The sequence below is a fragment of the Hyla sarda genome, chromosome 1 (assembly GCF_029499605.1).
Source record: "Hyla sarda isolate aHylSar1 chromosome 1, aHylSar1.hap1, whole genome shotgun sequence".
NCBI lineage: Eukaryota > Metazoa > Chordata > Amphibia > Anura > Hylidae > Hyla > Hyla sarda.
The window spans coordinates 416,738,811-416,753,600 of record NC_079189.1 but is presented as its reverse complement, the minus strand read 5'-3'; positions in this window follow the sequence as shown (position 1 = coordinate 416,753,600).

Genomic DNA, 14,790 nt, shown 5'->3' with positions numbered 1-14,790 from the left:
CAGGAAAATATAAAAAAAAAACATCTATAATATGAGAAATGTACTTTTTTTTAAATAGCAACTAACTTGGCTATAGTCTTGTGCTCATAGATTTGGTACTAATGAGCTCTAAAGTCCATCTAGAGCAGTTCTCTTAGCGCGTGTTTCTCAACCCCGGTCCTCAAGACCCCCAACAGGTGATGTTTTAAGGATTTCCTTAGTCTTTCACAGGGGATATAACTGTGGTGATGCCTGATTCACTGACCATAATTATATCACCTGTGAAAGACTAAGGAAATCCAGAAAACATGAACCTGTTGAGGGGTCTTGAGGACCACGCTTGAGAAACACTGCCCTAGCGTCTAGGTATAGGCAGGTCTAGTGCTTCTCTAGACATAAAAGTGCTGGTAAGAAGTATGCATGTGCTGTAATTTCCTGCTGTGTTATACTTGCTAGTTAGAATCAAAAACAGAACAAATAATTGGCATATTTGTGACATAGAACATTGGAAAATAGCCAGCGCTTTAGTGGTTAATAAAAGGTGCTTAATCATTCAATGTACTGTGGCCTGAACTTGTTGAATAGCAAATCAATGAAATGAAGATGCATACTGCAGCTCTGAAATTGATTCCTGATATAAATTATTCCAGCCTATGTATAGGAGCTCAAGGAGAGCAGTAAGGAAACAATATATGATAGATTTTGTTATATTGTATGTGACTTGCCTAGAGGCTACCTTTCTCCTGACATCACTGGGTAATAGGTGTATATTGTTTTACCATTTTACTTACATCAATAAATGACTCTATATATTTTAATTTGATATGTTTCATAACCAGATAGAAATAATAAAAAAATAACCAAGCCAAGAATTTCTTCCATGTTGTTACGAGAACAGCAGGCACTTCCAGTATTGATTATTCATAATCGTAGAGCTGTCAAATGTCACTTTTACAGCACATTCATATTTCATCATAAAAGTTACTTCATAAGAAGCAATGAAAAATGTTACTGCTTTAATAGGAACAAAAAATTTTATTAGGAAAATGCTGCAAATAGGAATTTTAAGCTATGATTGGTCTGCAGAGAAAAACAAATGAATAAATGAAAGGGTCGTTCAAGGGAAAATGTGAAAACTTAGTTTCGCTTGTAATTTATGCAGTTCCCACTCATATTTGTCTATTACAAGCCACCCAATACATGATGAAGGGATCGCTGCACACTAGTGTTGAGCAAATTGAACCTGTAGAGCCAAGGTTCGGACAGAACTTTAGGAAATGTTTGCTTCGGCATTAAGGTTATCATTGGTCTGTTCTCTTTGAGTGAAGCTTTATGCATCTCCAGCTAACTAATAGATTACCCAGCCCAGTCGCGTTGACCTTGGAAATCTACCCCTCCTGCACACACACACACACACAAACCACACAATACTACACAGCAAGTCAATGCTGCTATACAAAGTTTAGGCTTACTTCCAATTGTCAACAGCTACACAATTTCCCAAGCAGAAACAAAATGTTTTTCTGGCTCTCTGCCAGAAACTTTCTACCTCTGTCAGGAGAGAATGCTGAAGAGGTAAGTATGGTTGATTTTTAATTTTTTTTTTCTCCTATTTTCACAGTAATTTTTTTTTCCACAGGAAGAGGACCAGGATTACTTTAGGACAACAAAATAAAGTTTTTTTTTCTTCTGAAAGGGTTAATGAGAGTAATAACGGGTATTTTTATTTTATTTTTCTAAATCTGGTGTGTGTGGTTTCTTTTTGTACTTATTTTTGGCTTAGTAGCAAAACCCATCTAAAAGCATCCTTTAATAAGCTGGGGCTTAGTGTTATCCCTGTACCCACAGAGGAAGAGCCTGATACCAATAGGCCCAGAGTGTCCAAATGAAGCTCTGGTACTGGGCAGTAGCTGGCTGTTATTTATTGGCCGTCAGCTGCCCAAATAAATGGCCCTTGCCACCCTAGTAATGTCAGGATGCTACTGCTTGGTTGTGTGCCTGGATGGTTTATAAAAGTGAGGTCCCCTATATTCCATAACCAGCCACATACAATCCAAGCAATATCAGTCTTGTACCATTAAGGTGGCCAGGGCCATTTACTTTGGCCCTACCCAGCCTAATACTACTAGATTGTAACCACCTCAATCTTGGAACATCATGTTTTCACAATCTGAAGTTGCCAGTACCTAGTTCTTTTCAGTACCCCTAGTACAGTTGTATACTGGGGTACTAATGGAGAAGGGGAGTTAGCATTATCAAACATCTGGCTTCTGTTACTAAGCCCCAAAAAAGTATGAACACACTCACATAAGGCTTTAAAAAAATTATTGGAACAAAAGCACCTCGAGTTATTATCCTTATCAATCCTTTTATAAAGTAAAACAAAAAAATATTTTTCTCTTGTCCTGAAGTAGTCCTGGTCTTCTTCCTGTTGATAAGAGTAAAATAATCAAACTTACCTCTCCAGCGTCTTATGCTGACAGAAGCAGAAAGTTTCTGGCACACAGCCAGAAACCTTCTACTTCTGAGTGGGAAACCCCATAGCAGTCAGCAGTTGGTACCAAGCACCACTGCGAATAGAAGCATAAGCTTGCTGTGTAAGCCTGGAAAAAGTAACATAAGGTTCTGACAGAACTAGTTTTTCTTAACTTTTTCTTAATTGGGCATTATGGATCTATTGTTCTATGATGCATCCCCTTTTTGGGGGGCATTGGTTGCCATTATGGAACACATCCACAGTAGCTTTTACTGTAGTATGAGTGCACAAAAATAATATTATAAAAAGTGACAAGCATCCATCTGGGTCTAGGAGACTTCAGAAAGGCAAAAAAGTATGTCCCCTTTGTCATTTTTAACCTCATGGGGACGCCGGGCGGGGATCAGACCGGGATGCCTGCTTTCCTGAGCCCCCCACCCCCCACATGTTGTCAATCGCAACAATTCGCCGAGCAATTCAGATCTACCATTTGCAGCAATTCCGGGTTAATTGGGTCCCTGGTGACCTGGAAAAAAAGGATGATAGGTGCCGTCCGAGATGGCACCTATCATCCTTTAGCAGCAGGAGTGAGGTGGCACTGGGGCTGTTCCTGGGGGGCTGTTTCTCCTTTTACCCCTTATAAAAAAGGTAAAGTTGAGGTCTACACTTGCATGTTATTGTAAAAACAATACATTTTTTACACTAACATGCTGGTGTTGCATCATACTTTTCATTTTTAAAAGAGGTAAAAGGAAAAAAAGAACCCCAAAATTGGTAATGCAATTTCTCCTGAGTATGAAAATACCCGATATGTGGGACTAAAATGCTCTGTGGGTGCACAACAGGGCTCAGGAGTGAGAGTGCACTATGTAAATTTGAGGCCTAAATTGGTGGTTTGCACAGGAGTGGCTGATTTTACAGTGGTTCTGACATAAATGCAAAAAAATATTAATACCCACATGTGACCCCCATTTTGGAAACTACACCCGTCACGGAACATGACAAGGGGTATAGTGAGCCTTAACACCCCACAGGTGTTTGACAATTTTCGTTATAGTTGGATGGGAAAATGGGAAAAAAAATCACAAAAATGCTGGTGTTACCCTAAACTTTTCATTTTCACAAGGGAAAATATGAAAAAAAGCCCCACAAAATGTGTAACCCCATTTCTTCTGAGTAAGAAAATACCCCATATGTGGATGTAAAGTACTCTGCTGGCGCACTACAATGCTCAGAAGAGAAGGAGTGCCATTGGGCTTTTGGAGAGAAAATGTGTCTGGAATTGAAGGCCACGTGTGTTTACAAAGCACCCATGGTACCAGAACAAAGTGTAATTTTTAATTTTCACAGCCTACTGTTCCAAAGATCTGTCAAACGCCAGGGGGGTGTAAATGCTCACTGCACCCCTTATTAAATTCTGTGAGGGGTGTAGTTTACAAAAGGTGGTCACATGTGGGGTTCACTGTTCTGGCACCATGGGGGCTTTGTAAACGCATGTGGCCCCCGACTTCCATTCCAAACGAATGCTCTCTCCAAAAGCTCAATGGCACTCCTTCTCTTCTGAGCATTGTAGTTCACCTGCAGAGCACTTTATATCCACACATGGGGTATTTTCATACATAGAAGAGATGGGGTTAAACATTTTGGGGGGCATTTTCTCCTATTACCCCTTGTGAAAATGTAAAATTTAGGGGGAAAAAACTGCATTTTAGTGAAAAAAATACATTTCCATCTACACATCTGACTTTAACAAAAAAGTCGTCAAACACCTGTAGGGTGTTAAGGCTCACTGTACCCCTTGTTACGTTCCTTGAAGGGTGTAGTTTCCAAAATAGAATGCAATATGTTTTTTTTTTTGCTATTCTGGCACCATAGGGGCTTCCTAAATGCGACATGCCCCCCAAAAACCATTTCAGCAAAATTTGCTTTACAAAAGCCAAAAGGGACTCCTTCCCTTCTGAGCATTGTAGTGCATCAGCTGAGCACTTGACGTCCACACATGGGGTATTTCCATACTCAGAAGAAATGGGGTTACAAATTTTGGGGGGGGGGCATTTTCTCCTATTATCCCTTGTAAAAATGTAACATTTTGGGGGAAAACAGTATTCTAGTGACATTTTTTTTATTTACACATCTGACTTTAACGAAAAGTCGTCAAACACCTTTGGGCTCACTATATCCCTTGTTACGTTCCTTGAGGGGTGTAGTTTCCAAAACAGTATGCCATGTGTTTTATTTTTTTTTTTTTTTACTGTTCTGGCACCATAGGGGCTCCCTAAATGTGACATGCTGCCCCCAAAAGCCATTTCAGCAAAATTCACTCTCCAAAATCCCATTTTTGCTCCTTCCCTTCTGAGCCCTCTGCTGCACCCACAGAGCACTTTACATGTACATATGAGGTATTTCCTTACTTGAGAGAAATTGGGTTACAAATTTTGGCGGGATTTCTCTCCTTTGTAAAATTTCCCTTGTAAATTTTCAAAAAATGACTCTACAAGAACATGCGAGTGTAAAAAATGAAGACTTTGAATTTTCTCTTTCACTTTGCTGCTATTCCTGTGAAACACCTAAAGTGTTAGCAAACTTTCTGAATGTCATTTTGAATGCTTTGAGTTGTGCAGTTTCTATAATGGGGTCATTTATGGGGTATTTCTCAAAGAAAAGCCGCTCAAATGCACTTCAAACTTAACTAGTCCCTGAAAAATACAGATTTTTTGTTTCTTCAAAAAGTAAAAACATGTCAACTTTATGATGCCAACATAAAGTAGACATATTGTATATGTGAATCAATATATAATTTATTTGGAATATTCATTTTCCTTACAAGCAGTAAGTTTATAAGTTAGAGAAATGCTAAATTTTCAGAACTTTCATCAAATTTTGGGATTTTTCACTAAGAAATGATGCAAGTAACGACGAAAATTTACCACTGTGCTAATACATTATGCCACGAAAAAACTATCTCAGAATCAGAATAAATGGTAAAAGCATCTCAGAGTTATTAATGCATAAAATGAGAGTGGTCAGAATCGCACAAAAGGTCTGCGTCCTTAAGATGAAAATGGGCTGAGTCCCTAAGGCTAAGTTTCCACTTGGTTTTTTTCTGGCAGTTTTTGTAATACTGCCACTGCGGTTTTGAGCCAAAGCCAGAAATGTATTCAAAAGAAATAGGACATATAAAGGAAGGGTTTATACTTCTCCTCCCCTATGGATCCACTTCTAACTTTGGCTCAAAAACTGCAGTGGTATTTTCCAAAAACTGACAGAAAAAAAAACAAGTGTAAACTTAGCCTAAGGGGTTAAAGAACCCCACTGTATTTTTTTTTTTATTGTATATCTGGAAAGCCCTTTAACAAAATATTGATATTTATTTGCTACCAGTACCCATCTACTTATAGTTGTCAGACTAAGAATATATACTTTTTTTTATATGGAGGTATGGGTACTTAATATCTTATTTAACTAATTGAAATAATTGCTATTACAGTTTTAAACATATTTTATATCTTGAACATAATATTTTTTATTAAGTGAAAACTATTTTACAACAATAAGGGATACCTGGGGACATATAGCGACAAATACAATTTCCTATCTTTATATACTTTGAGGAAATAATTTTCTATTTGAGAAATGTTATTTTACTGTTTCTTTAATAATAAACAAGACTAATAACCTATGAAACATTTTGCCTTCATTTAATATGCACTTATAATGAGCTGCATGGAAAATTTAATAAAAGTATTCACATCGCTGTATAACACAGCATAGATGTTTCAACAGCACAGTAAATTTGTTTTTAACACAAGACAAGAGGTGTGAATGTGAAATCCACTTAACTATGAGTGTAGGAGCTTCATTTAAGGGGGGTGTTAATGAAAGCCTGCAAACCTTTCTGACAGCCTTAAATGTGTCATGTGGAAAAAAAAAATTAGTTTAGCACTTACAATTGCTAAAGTCTCCAAAATGCATCTGATGCATTACTCTGGGCTTGCTGCTAAGTGACTTGGGCATACGTGGAGTTAAAAAGAGGAGTTAAAAGCAGAAGGTAAGAGTCCCTATAAGTGCTACTTATTTTTACTGATTTCTCTCTGTTTTTTGTAATTAGGATAACGGATTAGAAGATTGAAGGCTTTCCTCAGTGCACAGGGTGCCATACGTATAAATATGACTGGGCAGGAGTTCCAGAGTGAATATCGCTGTGGTAGATGTAAATATGTTGTCCATCTGGAAGCTTGCATTAGAGATCTGGAGGAGCAAAATGCAACACTGAGGGCTACAGACAATCTTGAGAGGAGCATGCTGCTTACTAACCAGACAGTTATTGGGGTAGACATGGTTTGTGATGAAATGAATCAGGAGGATCAATGTATCAGGAGGATGAAAAGCATCTGGGTACAAATAAACTGCATGAATAATATTTCCTAGAGGGAGTAAAACTGGAAGAGAAGGATTTGGGTGGACTTAGATCATAGACTACAGAACAGCATGCAATATTAAGCAGCTGCTTCTAAAGCAGGATATTGTGCTGTCCTGGTGCGGAAAACACCTGTCTATCTGATCAGTCAGGAGAAAGAAAGCCTCGAGCAACTCCGGTCCAGAAATCTACAGTTTCCTCATAGTGGTTAACCCTAATGCCGGATAACTATGTGGAGTGGAGATTCAGTGTATCATAGAAGTTAACAACCCAAGCCAGTACAGTCTGAACTCTATTCAGCAAGCAAGAAGCTAGTTAATCAGCATGGACTACAAGTTCCACAGTGCCCTGCAGCAAACTCCAGTGTACTTTTCATTACTGTTTAAACTGTTCCTGTGTATTTTGGCATTTGTGGTTATTATTACCCAACAAATAGCCCAGAAAACTACTACCCTTGGAGCGTGGAGGGTAATGCTACCTAGGCGTCACAAACTGTAAGTTGTCATTGCCACACCACACATGTACTATCACATGCCATCTTAGCGTGATATTCCACAATATTTTCATGTATTAAAAGAGACATGGAAACAGTGGCACAATGACAGAATATTAACTCCTCATAAAGAATTTGTGTGGCCTCACCTGGAATAGGCTGTTCAGTTTAAGGCATAGATTCAAAGAATAATGCCCTGGAACTTTAAAAGGTATCAAGGTGCACAACTTAATTACCAAGGGACATGGGGCACCTTAGTTATGAGGAAAGATTGAAAAAAATAAATTTGTTTCGTCTTTAAAAGGGATGTTTAAGTGGGAATATGATAAACTTATTTAACAATATATATGGTCCATACAAAAAAGTATGGTAAAAAGCTGCTCCAGGTCCAGGTAAAACCTCCTCAAAAGACAAGGGGAACTTTTTTCACCTGGAGAAAAAAAAAGTTTTAATCTTAAAAGGCAACAAGCTTCCTTTATCATAAGAACTGCAATTTTGTGGAAAAGTCTACCTCAGGAACTGGCAAAAACATTAAAAAATTCCAAAACAGGCTGGCTGGGAGGATCAACGAGATGCAGTCACTTACATACCCAACCGGGGCCGCAGCACCAGCACAGCACACTTTTCTGTCTCTGTATGTGAACATTGGTGGCATTTCTCTGACCTACTGGGCTGGCATGCGAACATTACAGTACACAATCCCCCAGGGCAGGCTGAGCTCAGTGGGCTCCACAAAATGGTGGTGGTGGTGGTGGGGGGGGGGGGGTTAGGGGGGTGTTGTTAGGGAGAGGAGACAGTACTGGGAGGGGCACTATGAGTGTGAGACAGTCAGTCACTGTCTGAGTCCAAATTATATTTAGGCTTGTGCTGGATTTTGCAGAATTTGCAGGACCCGCAGGCATAGTGTGTGACCGCCTGTGCCCGCCCGCAGCAGCCTTCTAACCACCTGTGCCCGTCAAAGCCTGGTAAGCTACATACGGGGTGAAGGCTGTCAAGTCAGTCTAGTCAAGATCAGTCTTTATACAGTCAGCGTGTTCCTGCAGCAAATTGTCCAAATCCACTATAAGTCCCAGCGAGCCCTAAGGTTTCTGAAGTCACTGGTCACCTCCTTGGGCCTAACTGAACTGTCAACCTGCCTACCTCAGTAAAGCTGCCGTTATTCTGTAACTTGGCGTCGGAGTCATTATTTGGTCCGTGCCTAGCCCTGGATCCAACTGTATACCTTCAGGTGGTAAAGAGGTTAAACCATGCCTTGGCGTCATGAACACAAGTGGTTATTGCCATCTGCCCCTAAGGCAGTGTTTCTCAATTCCAGTCCTCAGGACCCCCTAACAGGTCGTGTTTTCAGGATTTCCTTAGTCTTTCACAGTTGACATAATTATGGTCAGTGAATCAGGCATCACCACAATTATATCACCTGTGAAAGAGTAAGGAAATCCTGAAAACATGACCTGTTAGGGCGCCCTGAGGACTGGGATTGAGAAACACTGCCCTAAGGTAATAACATCTGCCCTCATCATACCCTCACCACACAGGCCTCTACACTGAATTAATTAACTATGTATGTGCTAATAGTTAATGTCATGCTTAACCCCTTCAGGACCAAGCCCATTTTGGCCTTAAGGACCAGAGCGTTTTTTGCACATCTGACCACTGTCACTTTAAACATTAATAACTCTGGAATGCTTTTAGTTATCATTCTGATTCCGAGATAGTTTTTTCGTGACATATTCTACTTTAACATGGTGATAAATTTTTGTGGTAACTTGCATCCTTTCCTTGTGAAAAATCCTAAAATTTGATGAAAATTTGGAAAATTTTGCATTTTTCTAACTTTGAAGCTCTCTGCTTGTAAGGAAAATGTATACTACAAATAAAAAAAAATTTTATTCACATATACAATATGTCTACTTTATGTTTGCATCATAAAAGTGACGAGTTTTTACTTTTGGAAGACACCAGAGGGCTTCAAAGTTCAGCAGCAATTTTCCAATTTTTCACAAAATTTTCAAACTCACTATTTTTCAGGGACCAGTTCAGGTTTGAAGTGGATTTGAAGGGTCTTCTTATTAGAAATACCCCACAAAAGACCCCATTATAAAAACTGCACCCCCCAAAGTATTCAAAATGACATTCAGTCATCATTTTAACCCTTTAGGTGTTTCACAGGAATAGAAGCAAAGTGAAGGAGAAAATTCACAATCTTCATTTTTTACACTCGCATGTTCTTGTAGACCCAATTTTTAAATTTTTACAAGGGGTAAAAGGAGAAAATGTATACTTATATTTGTAGCCTGATTTCTCTCGAGTAAGCACATACCTCATATGTCTATGTAAAGTGTTCAGCGGGCGCAGTAGAGGGCTCAGAAGGGAAAGAGCGATAAGGGGATTTTGGAGAGTACGTTTTTCTGAAATGGTTTTTGGGGGGCATGTTGCATTTAGGAAGCCCTTATGGTGCCAGAACAGCAAAAAACCCTCACATGGCATACCATTTTGGAAACTAGACCCCTTGAGGAACATAACAAGGAATAAAGTGAGCCTTAATACCCCACAGGTGTTTCACGACTTTTGCATATGTAAAAAAAAAAATTTTTTTTTCACAAAAATGTGTGTTTCCCCCCAAATTTCACATTTTTGCAAGGGTTAATAGCAGGAAATACCCCCCAATATTTGTAACCCCTTCTCTTCTGAGTATGGAGGTACCCCATAAGTTGACCTGAAGTGCACTATGGGCGAACTACAATGCTCAGAAGAGAAGGAGTCATATTTGGCTTTTTGAGAGCAAATTTTGCTCCGGGGGCATGTCGCATTTAGGAAGCCCCTATGGTGCCAGAACAGCAAAAAATACCCACATGGCATACCATTTTGGAAACTAGACCCCTTGAGGAATGTAATAAGGAATAAAGTGAGCCTTATTACCCCACAGCTGTTTCACGACTTTTGCATATGTAAAAAAAAAAAAAAAATTCCACTAAAATGTGTGTTTTCCCCCTAATTTCACCTTTTTGCAAGGGTTAATAGCAGAAAATACCCCCCAAAATTTGTAACCCCATCTCTTCTGAGTATGGAGGTACCCCATAAGTTGACCTGAAGTGCACTATGGGCGAACTACAATGCTCAGAATAGAAGGAGTCATATTTGGCTTTTTGAGAGCAAATTTTGCTCGGGGAGCATGTCGCATTTAGGAAGCCCCTAAGGTGCCAGAACAGCAAAAAAAAACACACATGGCATACCATTTTGGAAACTAGACCCCTTGAGGAACGTAACAAGGGGTACAGTGAGCATTTGCCCCCCACTGGTGTCTGACAGATCTTTGGAACAGTGGGCTGTACAAGTTTTCATTTTCATGGACCACTGTTCCAAAGATCCGTCAGACACCTGTGGGGGGTAAATTCTCACTGCACCCCTCATTACATTCCGTGAGGGGTGTCGTTTCCGAAATGGGGTCACATGTGGGGTTTTGTTTTTTTTGCATTTGTCAAAACCGCTGTAACAATCAGCCACCCCTGTGCAAATCACCTCAAATGTACATGGTGCGCTCTCCCTTCTGGGCCTTGTTGTACGCCCCCAGAGCACTTTGCGCTCACATATGGGGTATCTCTGTAGTCGGGAGAAATTGCGTTACAAATTTTGGGGGGCTTTTTTCCCTTTTACCTCTTGTGAAAATGTCAAGTATAGGGCAACATCAGCATGTTAGTGTAAAAAATAAAAAAATTTTACACTAACATTCTGGTGTAGACCCCAACATTTCCTTTTCATGAAGGGTTAAAGAAGAAAAAGCCCACCAAACCTTGTAACGCAATTTCTCCCGAGTACGGCGATACCCCATATGTCGCCCTAAACTGTTGCCCTGAAATACGACAGGGCTCCAAAGTGAGAGCGCCATGTGCATTTGAGGCCTAAATTAGGTATTTGCATAGGGGTGGACATAGGGGTATTCTACGCCAGTGATTCCCAAACAGGGTGCCTCCAGCTGTTGCAAAACTCCCAGCATGCCTGGACAGTCAACGGCTGTCCGACAATACTGGGAGTTGTTGTTTTTCAACAGCTGGAGGCTCTGCTTTGGAAACAGTGGTGTACCGGACGTTCTTATTGGGGGAGGGGGGCTGTGTAAGGGTATGTGTAAATGTAGTGTTTTTAACTTTTTATTTTATTTTGTGTTAGTGTAGTGTAGTGTTTTTAGGGTACAGTCACATGGGCGGGGGATTACAGTGAGTTTCCCAGCGCAAAATTTGCTGCATCTCAAGATGCGAGAAACCCACTGTAAAAGCCTCGCCCATGTGAATGTACCCTGTACATTCACGGGGGTGGCGGGGCGGGGGGGGGGGGGGGGGGGCTTGCATCAGCTGTTGCAAAACCACAACTCCCAGCATGCATGGTCTGTTAGTGCATGCTGGGAGTCATAGTTTTGCAACAGCTGGAGGCACACAGGTTAGGAAACACTGAGTTAGAAACAGACAATGTTTCCCAACCAGTGTGTCTCCAGTTGTTGCAAAACTACAACTCCCAGCATGCCCAGACAGCTGAAGGGCATGCTGGGAGTTGTAGTTCGGCAACATCTGAAGGGCCAGATGTTGCTGAACTAAAACTCCCAGCATGCCTGGACAGTCAGTGCATACTGGGAGTTGTAGTTTTGCAACAGCTGGAAGAGCACAGATTGGAGAATGGAGACCATTATACAATGGTCTCCAAACTGGGGCCCTCCAGATGTTGCAAAACTACAACTCCCAGCATGCATGGTCTTTTAGTGCATGCTGGGAGTTATAGTTTTGCAACAGCTGGAGGCACACAGGTTAGGAAACACTGAGTTAGAAACAATGTTTCCCAACCAGTGTGTCTCCAGCTGTTGCAAAACTACAACTCCCAGCATGCCCAGACAGCTGAAGGGCATGCTGGGAGTTGTAGTTCGGCAACATCTGAAGGGCCAGATGTTGCTTAACTAAAACTCCCAGCATGCCTGGACAGTCAGTGCATGCTGGGAGTTGTAGTTTTGCAACAGCTGGAAGAGCACAGATTGGAGACCATTATACAATGGTCTCCAAACTGGGGCCCTCCAGATGTTGCAAAACTACAACTCCCAGCATGCCCAGACAGCCAAAGGCTGTCTAGGCATGCTGGGAGTTGTAGTTTTCAGACTCCTAGAAGCAACAGTGAAGATCTTCACTGCTGCCTCTGAGGACTACATACTTACCTGCTGGTCCCGTCGCTGCTCGCCCACGTGGCCGGTCCTGCCGCTGCTCCTCGGTCCTGCCGCTGCTCCAGGTAAGTCCGCCGGTCCCCACGTGTTCCCCCCTATGCCGCAGGTCCCCGCGAGCCCCTGCAGCCTTCGTCCCCCGTTCTGCCCGACTTTCAGGGGCGGGCAGTGCGGGGGATCTGAACTTTCACCCCAGATCACTGTGATTGGTCCACAGGGACCAATCACAGTGATCGCTGACCAGGACCATCAATTGATGGTCCTGGGGGTGAAGCAGAAGTTGTCCCCTGCTGGAAACAGCGGGACTTCTGCCAGTTAACCCGTGCGATGCTGCGCATCACCGGGTTAACTGAATGTCATTTATAAACGCCGGGATGCGCGAACGCACAACCCGGCGTTTATATATGACATTCTGCGGGAAGGGGTTAATAATGCACTCCACTGGAAAACATTTTCTTTTAAATCAACTGGTGCCAGAAAGTTAAACAGATTTGTAAATTATTTCTATTAAAAAATCCCAATCCTTCCAGTACTTTTCAGCTGCTGTATAATACACAGGAAGTTCATTTCTTTTTGAATTTCCTTTCTGTCTGACCACAGAGCTCTCTGCTGATACCTCTGTCCTTGTATGGAACTGTCCATAGCAAGAGAGGTGTACTATGGGAATTTGCTCCCACTCTGGACAGTTCCTGACATGGACAGAGGTGTCAGCAGAGAGCTCTGTGGTCAGACGGAAAAGAAATTCAAAAAGAAAAGAACTTCCTGTGTATTATACATTTAATAGAAATAATTTACAAATCTGTTTAACTTTCTGGCCCCAGTTGATTTAAAAGAAAATGTTTGCCAGTGGAGTACCCCTTTAAATTTACATTGAAAAATGTGCATTGCTTTCTACCATATTGTACTGAATAACACTGAAAATCACTCCTGTATTTAAGCTAGCCCTTAAAGGGGTACTGCAGTGGAACCAGAACTGGTACCAGAAAGTAATACAGATTTGGAAATTACTTTTATTTAAAAAAACTTAATCCTTCCAGTACTTATCAGTTGCTGTATACTGCAGAGAAAGTTGAGTTGTTTTTTTAAGTCTGACCACAGTGCTCTCTGCTGACACCTCTGTCCATGTCAGGAACTGTCCGGAGCGGGAGAGGTTTGCTATGGGGATTTGGACCGTTCCTGACACAGACAGAGGTGTCAGCAGAGAGCACTGTGGTCAGACTGAAAAGAACAACTCATCTTCCCCTGTGGTACTCAGCAGAAGTGGCCAAAATCAGAAAAAACAAAAAGCTAGCATCTAGTAATTATAAAACAACCCAGAGCAAAGAAGATAGGTAAATCTACAAGACTAGGCAGAAAGAGGCCAAGCAAGTTATAAGAACTTATAAAGCGCAGGTAGAAGAAAAAATTGCTCAGGTTGTGCAAAAAGGGGATAAGACATTCTTCAGATATATAAATGAAAAAAGGAAATTAAAACAAGGTATAAATAAATTAAAAACAAAGAAAGGAAGGTATGCAGAAGAGAATAAAGGGCTAGGTGTCTGCCTTAATGAATACTTCTGTTCAGTTTTTACAGAAGAAAAAGAAGGAAAAGGACCTTAGGGAGGAAGACTAATGAATTGTTTGATGGATGTGTCTTTACAGAGGAAGAGGTTCAACGTTTGCTGTCTAAAGTGAAGACAAATAAGTCACAGCGGCCTGATGAGATACACCTAAAATTATTAAAAGAGCTTGGTGAGCTAGCAAAACCGTTTATTTAAGCAATCACTGGTAACAGAAGTTGTCCCGGAAGATTGGAAATTAGCAAATGTCGTGCCCATTCACAAGAAAGGTAGTAGGGAGGAATCAAGCAACTATAGGCCAGTAAGTCTGACATCAATAGTGAGGAAATTAATGGAAACCCTACTAAAGACGATTCTGGTAGCTGCTTTTTCTCCTCTACCCATTGAAAACATTTGAAAATATGGCAAGCATTCATGTGCATGGAAGAATCAGAAGGAATAACTTTTAGACAAATAAGCATTCGACTAATTGCTTTCAAAGTTGTATGGCCAGCTTTAGGTTATAGTAAATGCTCCTAAATAAGTCCTTAATTTCTATGAGAAAAGACCAGAAAATAAATATTCAGAAGGAAATCAATCCATGCCGTCAGAACAGACTAGCCACTGTGTTGGAGGGACCCAGAGGACATCAGTATTATAAATATCAGATTGTAGGAAGGTGTCCAGTAGAGT